Source organism: Narcine bancroftii, chromosome 6, assembly GCF_036971445.1.
Source record: "Narcine bancroftii isolate sNarBan1 chromosome 6, sNarBan1.hap1, whole genome shotgun sequence".
Taxonomy (NCBI): domain Eukaryota; kingdom Metazoa; phylum Chordata; class Chondrichthyes; order Torpediniformes; family Narcinidae; genus Narcine; species Narcine bancroftii.
In genome coordinates this window covers 219,291,656-219,299,728 of record NC_091474.1, presented here as the reverse complement: position 1 = coordinate 219,299,728, position 8,073 = coordinate 219,291,656, and positions in this window count along the sequence as shown.

Below are 8,073 nucleotides of genomic sequence, written 5' to 3'. Positions count from 1 at the left end.
CAACATCAATTTTCATTTTCTTAATATATGCCAAGAGTTGCCTTCGCTTGATCGGACTGTTTAAACCTCGAACATTAAATGTAGCAAACGTCAACTTTGACATATCTACTGATATTACTAAGTACCAATAATATTTTTATATGAAAACTCAAATCAATGTATATAGGCCCTCCAATAGGAGAAAAAAAATCACAAATTAAAAGCTAATTAAAATTAAAAAATTTAAAAAAAAAATCTCCCCCCCCAAAAAAAAAACTACCAAAAGGTAGTAATCACTAAACAAAAATTGGGTGTGGGTCACCCACCAATGGCTGATGACTAGTAGAACTTAGAGCAAATTTCTCCCTCCCCAGCCGAACAAAAAATAACATCAAAATATCATAATAAAAAGTAAAATAAGAATAAGAAAATTATTCTATTCATCCAAGAGATTCCAAACTCAGAGGTCCCATTTCAAAAGAAGTTGGACTCTTTCCATTCCCGTTTTTCCCATTTCTGCCATTTCTTCCGTTTCCAGAACGACTAGATTTTTCTTTAGGAGACAATGGTGGACTACGTCTTTGTCCTCTTATATCTGGCAATGAATCAGCAAAAATCATTGTTTCACGATCATTCTCAAAAAACCGAGATTGATAAAACCGAGATCATTAAAACACCTTCAACACTGCTGGGTAGCAAAAAGTAGACTTATAACCTTTACGCCACAAAACTTCTTTAACTGAATTAAATTGACGTCGACGTTGAATGACCTCTTGACTCAAATCAGGATAAAAAAAACTCTGCTATTCTGAATCAATAACGGAGTTTGTCGTCGTCTCGCATTTTGCACTACTAATCAAAGTATTGCTTCTCTGTCCAAATAATTCAAACATCGAATTATTACAGGTCTCAGTGGTTGACCAGGTAAAGGTGTTCTTCTTGAAGCTCTATGAGCTCTTTCCAATTCCAAGTCTCCAGAAAAAAAATTCTTGCCCTAGTACTTATGGGATCCAGTCTTTAAAAAAACGAAGAGGATCTTGTCCTTCCATAACTTCTGGAAAACCAACAATTTTCACATTATTCCTTCTGCTTTGATTCTCCAAATAGTCTATTTTCTTCTTTCTCACGTTCTCGCAATTCTATAACTAATTTTTCAACCTTCAACACTTTTTCTGTGTTAGAAACCACTTGCTGTTTACATTCCAAAAAAGCAAACTGAAATTTTTAAAAATCTTCACAAGATGCTTCCACACATGTTTTAACTGTATTCAATTCTGAATTTATACTAGCATTCATTTGGGCCATCTCATTCAGTAAAGGTTGAATGACAGCGTTTAACTGCATACATTGTAGCTCATAAAAGCTCAGCCCTGCTTTCTCTGACGTAGTGCCAGAACCAGGTAACTGCAGCTCCTGCTGCAACTCAACAAAAGGCATTTTAGCGATTTTACTGCGGGTCTAGACTCCCAGCGACGGCATCCCGACTTCCTCAGGGGGTCGACGCTGGCCTCCCCCCGCAGCTCATTGTTTTTTTCTCAAAATCAGGGAGGAAATTGATATCTTCAGGTTGAAATGCTTCGTGATGCATTTCAAACAATGGCGTCGTCTTCCTGCATGCTCCCTCCGTTAAAATCGAAAGGCTTCCAGAATCGGGATCCACTTCTTGGGAATTCGCTCCTTCCTCCAGAGAACGGGTAATTCCAGTGCTATCCTTCACTTGGTGAGTAGTAGACATTTTTTTTTCAGCTCCCACAGGCAGTCTTTGAGGTTTAGACACTGAAGAAATTAAACCTAAAGCTCTAACAAGTTGTTTAGGCTCCAAATCTTCAGCACTTTGAAAATGTAACTTCTTATGCACTTGAGGTTTAATCTTTTTACCATTAATGGCCATAATAGTTCCTTAATACTTTAAACTAAAATTTAAGAAGTTTAAACTTGAAAACAAAGGGTTAAAAAACAGGTACTTAAAAGTCCGTCCAGAGAGGTCGAGATTACACGTCCAGACTCTACGCCATCTTGCCATTTCTTGTGATCTTGTAATCTTATTACAACTTTAGGTTTCTTGCAACTGTCTGCTATCTTACTACAAATTTGCTCCTCCAATCAAAGCATAGAATATAGGAGCTGGGAGGTGATGTTGAGACTGTGAGGCTAAATTTGGAATATTGTGTACAGTTCTGGTCCCCAAATTATAGGAAGGATATCAATAAGGTCAAGAGGGTGCATAGAAGATTTACTAAAATGTTGCCTGGATTGCAGTATCTAGAATACAAAGAAAGATTGAGTAGACTGGGACTTTATTCATTGAAGGTTGAGGGGGGATTTGATAGAGGTATATAAAGTCAGCCTGAAGAAAACTGAGGTCCTCCATCAGCCAGCTCCCCACCATGACTACCAGCACCCCCACATCTCCATCGGGCACACAAAACTCAAAACAGTCAACCAGTTTACCTAAATCGGCTGCACCATTTCATCAGATACAAGGATCGACAACAAGATGGACAACAGACTCGCCAAGGCAAATAGCGCCTTTGGAAGACTACACAAAAGAGTCTGGAAAAACAACCAACTGAAAAACCTCTCAAAGATAAGCATATACAGAGCCGTTGTCATACCCACACTCCTGTTCGGCTCCGAATCATGGGTCCTCTACCGGCATCACCTACGGCTCCTAGAACGCTTCCACCAGCGTTGTCTCCGCTCCATCCTCAACATTCATTGGAGCGCTTTCATCCCTAACGTTGAAGTACTCGAGATGGCAGAGGTCGACAGCATTGAGTCCACGCTGCTGAAGATCCAGCTGTGCTGGGTGGGTCACGTCTCCAGAATGGAGGACCATCGCCTTCCCAAGATCGTGTTATATGGCGAGCTCTCCACTGGCCACCAAGACAGAGGTGCACCAAAGAAGAGGTACAAGGACTGCCTAAAGAAAGCTCTTGATGCCTGCCACATTGACCACCGCCAGTGGGCTGATATCGCCTCAAACCGTGCATCTTGGCGCCTCACAGTTTGGCGGGCAGCAACCTCCTTTGAAGAAGACCGCAGAGCCCACCTCACTGACAAAAGGCAAAGGAGGAAAAACCCAACACCCAACCCCAACCAACCAATTTTCCCCTGCAACCGCTGCAACCGTGTCTGCCTGTCCCGCATCGGACTTGTCAGCCACAAACGAGCCTGCAGCTGACGTGGACATTTACCCCCTCCATAAATCTTCGTCCGCGAAGCCAAGCCAAAAGAAAAGAAAAGAAAAAAGAAGAATGAAATTATAAGGGTGATAGATAGAGTAGGTGTGATTAGACTCTTCCCCTTAAGTGTAGGTGATATTGGAACGAGGGGTCATAAGTTAAGGGTCAGGGGGAAAAATTTTGGAAGTAACTTAAGAGGAAGCTTCTTCACTCAGAGAGTGGTGGCTATGTGGAATGACCGTCTGGAAGAGATAGTTCCAGCAGGGTCAATTTTGTAATTTCAGAGAAGGTTGGATGAGTGCATGGATGTGAGGGGATTGGAGGGCTATGGAGAGGGAGCAGGTAGGTGGGACAAGTGGAGTTCACTTAAATTGGTACTGACTAGAGGAGCTGAGATGGCCTGTTTCCGTACTGTAATTGTTTTATGGTTATATAATTCCTTCTGACTATTGGGAGATCTATAATATAATCCCATTAACATCCCTTTCTCATTTCTCAGTTCCACCCATAGTAGATGAGCCCTTTAATCTACCCTGTCTGAACACTGTCATCACAATTTCCCAGATGAGCAACATCACCCCTTCCTGTTTCATCACCTCTTCTCTATCCCATCTCAAAAAAGAACTCCAAAACATTGACCTGCCAATCTTGCCCCTCTGCAAGCAAGTCTCACTAATGGTGACAATGTCATATTTAGCACATGCTGATCCATGCATTAAGCATGACCACCTTTCCCACAATACACCTTGCATTGAAATAGACACATTTCGGAATATTATTCTGACCAGTAACAAACTGGATAATGACAGAATGTTGATTTATTTGGTGTTTCTGAACTTTCAAAACATATTTGACAAAATATTACTTTGTCAGCAAAATTGAAGTTCACTTGAAATGTTTAAAGGTGAGTGGTCGTGGGGAGACAAATTCAGATTTCAAATTTATTGTCAGAATACATATATACAGGGGTGGCACGGATAGAACATAGTGGTTAGTGCAATGTTGTTACAGCGTCAGCGATTCGGTACTGGGGCTCGCATCCCATGTGAGTAAGGAGTTTGTATGTTCTCACCATGTCTGCATGGATTTTCCCTGGGTCTCCAGTTTCTTTCCACTGTTCTAAATGTACTGGGAGTTGTAGGTTAACTGGGTGAAAATTGGGTGGCATGGATGCACGGGCCGAAATGTCCTGTTACCATGCTGTATGGCTAAATTTAAAAAAAATTAAATTTAAATGACATCGCATACAACCCAGATGTTTTTGTTCCCTGTGTGAGAGGCAGAATTATCACATATTGGTAGTTAAAAAAGAACAATACTGAACATACACATGTAAACAAATAAAGAAATGCAAACAAATTGTGCAATACAGAAAGAAAAAACAATCAATAAAATTCAAAAGTAAGAGTCTTTAAATGAGTCCCTGATTGAGTTTGTTGAGTCTGATGGTGGAGGGGGACCAGTTGTTCCAGAACATGGTCATAAAGCAAGGAATGACTGTGAAGTTGTTTTCAGATAGGTGATTCCCATGGAGTCACAAAGGGAAGCTTTGTAAGTTCCTTACACGGATGTGCTGCAATGCCCTGATTCTGCTGGAAGATTCATTTCCAGATTATCAAGGATGCTTCTCCTCTCTGGGCCTCCATCTGTTGATCCTTTCTCCCATGAGTCATGTGGATTGTGGAGGGTCATGTGGCCTCTCCGTCTGGAACCTGGAGGGAATGTGATTTGTGGAGGGTCATGTGAGATCACTGGCTGGAGCCTAATCGGAAGTCACCTCTCCTCCCAATTAAGATTTAGATCTGCCCACCTGTGAGGCTGATGCATGATTGGCCCTGGCAGCTGACGTGGATGGGTCCTGTATTGAAAAGGCCGAGCAGTGGTTCTCTCTCTCTCTCACCCTTTCTTTGTTTGCTGCTGCCTTCAAACCATCCCTGCAGTCCAGGCTGCATGAATCTCCAGAGGGCCGACTGCAATGGGCCCGTCCCAGATCATGAGCAAGGGCTACACTGGAGACTAGGTTTATGTAAATGTTTATTTGTTACTGATATTAGTGTGCTGTGCCTGAACAAGTCAATTTCTCGTTTCTTGGTACACCGTACCTTTGTATAAGTTAGTCTGTTAGTGTGTGCCCTTTTCATGAATTCCAATGTGTGTGAATAAAGACCACTATTTGTTCATAACACTTGTCCAGCCTTGATTCTCTTTGAACCTGTCAAACTTGTTCTTGAACACAACACCTTGTACGGAGCAGCCTGCTACTGTTCACAATGTGTCTGCTGATGGCCGCAGTGGACTTCCTCTGAATCCCAACTTTTTGCAGGATAAGCAATATTTGTGCTGACTTTGCGAGCGACTCATGCAAAAATGTAATCTGTAAGCAATCTCCAAGATATAAATTTTATACATCTCCAACTTTATCAAAGTACGTGTCAGATTTTTTCAGACAACCATGCCTCACACACGTGGGGAAAAAAATATCTGCCAATTGCAGCTTATGTAGGCAGTCGGCCTGAACCATTGGAACATTTGCTCATATTAGCAAGTACTAGGGAACTCAGGAAACTACTGGGAATTAACACCCAATGAGTGAACACATTGAATCTGGTGATCATGCTCCAGCTAGGGCAGGTAGGAGTGGGAGGTTGGTTGGTTGAATTCCATTTCTTTAGGGTTAGACACAGGTTGGTTTAGTGGTTGTTGCAGGACAAGTGACCTGTGTTCAAATACGGTAAGTAGTTTGTACTGTCTTGCCATGACCTGTCTGGGTTTCCTCCCACCCTGAAAAATATATTGGGGAGGGGGTGTTGGAGGTTAATTGAGTAGCACAGGCTTGAGGGCTGGAAGGGCCTGTTACCATGGTGTAAGTCTAATTTTTTTTTAATTAAAAAATTCAGCACATTTAATTTGAAATTCACCAGCTGGTATTGAAATTGGGGCTTCTGTGGCTATATAATAGCCTCTGGTTCCTCACCAATCCTTCTCTGAGAGACGCATCTCCATTCGGCAATCACCCTTCCAAAATCATTTACACCACCCCCAAGGCCTCTCCGACATTTTTATAACTTCATTTCTATAATTTCCTGTTCTGCAGCTGGGATATAGAGGAGATGCCGGATCAGCCTTTCCTGCTGTGTTACATAGAGTCACAGGAATTAAAGAACAACAAACCTTTTGGCCTACTGAGTTCACGGTGACCACAGATCACCCATTTACACTAATCCTACATTAATCCTGTTTTACATAAAAACGCCGGAGAAAGTCAGCGAGTTGTGCAGCGTTCTTTTATGTCGTGAATACAACAAACAGTATTTCAGGCCTGAGCCCTTCGTCAAGGTCTGAATAAAATGGTGGAGGTAGGGGGGGTGGGGGGTGGGGCAGGGTAAGATGCATAGTAGGCCCAGATGGTATTAACTTTGAGATATCCAGTTTCTATTAGGCCATTCACCTGTCTCCCTCACTTCCCCATCCCTCTGTCCCCTCTCCTGCAACTCTCCACCACCTTCCCTCTGCATTCAGGGACATAGCTGCTCTCCCTAACACTTTTCAGCTTTTTCTCTTGTGCCCTCCCACCCATATCCACCTGCCTGTGGGCCTGTGGTCCACCCCCTGCCACTCCTTACACCATTTTATTCAGGTCCCTACCTGCTTTACCCTCATGTCTTGATGACTGGTTCAGGCCCAAACTTTGATAATGTATCTTTACCTTTGTGTGACTTGCTGAGATTCTCCAGCACTTTTGTGTAAACTACAATCACAGCATCTGAAGAGTTTCTTGCTTAACTGTATTAATCCTATTTTATTTTCCTTATATTCTCATCAACCTTCTATCAGGTTCCACCCCTCAATTACACACAAGGATCAATTTCATAGTGGATGTGGGCAGGACCCGGAGATCCCTGGGGAAAAAATACAAAGTCCAAAGCACAAGTTAGAAAAGAGAAGAATAGGAGTGGAGTACAGAAGGGTCAAATGCCAAAGGCACAAAGATTACTCGATTCTAAAGGGATGAGTGTTGGGCACTTTATGTGAATCCTTTTGCTTTTGTAAACAAGGCCAGTTAAATGTGACACAAAGCAGCGCAAAGGGTATGATTTAGTGTCCATTACATAAATACAGTTGATATGGACAGAACCATAGAACAATACAGCACAGAAACAGGCTCTTTGGCCTTTCCAAGTCGTGGTGAACTTTTATTCAACCTAGTCCCTCTGACCTGCAACCCAACCATAGTCCTCCATACCCCTCCAATGCATGTACCTGTCCAAATTTTTCAAAGTTAAAATTGAACTCGCATTCACAACGTCAGCTGGCAGCTCGCTCCACAAACCCACCACTCTCTGTGTGAAGTCCCCCCCCCAAATGTTCCCTCCTTTTCACTTTCACCCTTAACCCTTGCCCTCTAGTTGGTATCTCCCCTACCCTCAGTGGAAAAAGCCTACCTGCATTTACTCAGTCTATCCCCCTCATAATTTTAAATCATCAAATCTCCATATAACAATTCTTTGATGCTCCAGGGAATAAGGCCTAACTGATATAATAGTGAGCTTATTGTACAATGTCCACGTGCACCAAAATTATTAATTGCTGTAACTGAGCAGAAAACTGCAATAGTTTTCTTAACTGAAGTAAAAAGAGTCAATAAATTAAAAAAATAAAAAAAAATAAAAAATATTTACAGTTATCTTCGTGCAATTAACTGACAGCACAGACAACGCTTTTGTGATGTTGGAGCAGTTCCTGATTAGTGTGACAAGGGGAGGATCATGAGCCTGATGGCTGTTGGAAAGAACCTGTTCTTGAACCTGTTAGTGCTGGCCTTCAGGCTACTGTAATGTCTCCAGAAGGTAAGTGCGAGAAGTTGTTACCAGGGTTTGGGGAAGCCTTTTATGAAGTTAGCTACCTTCTT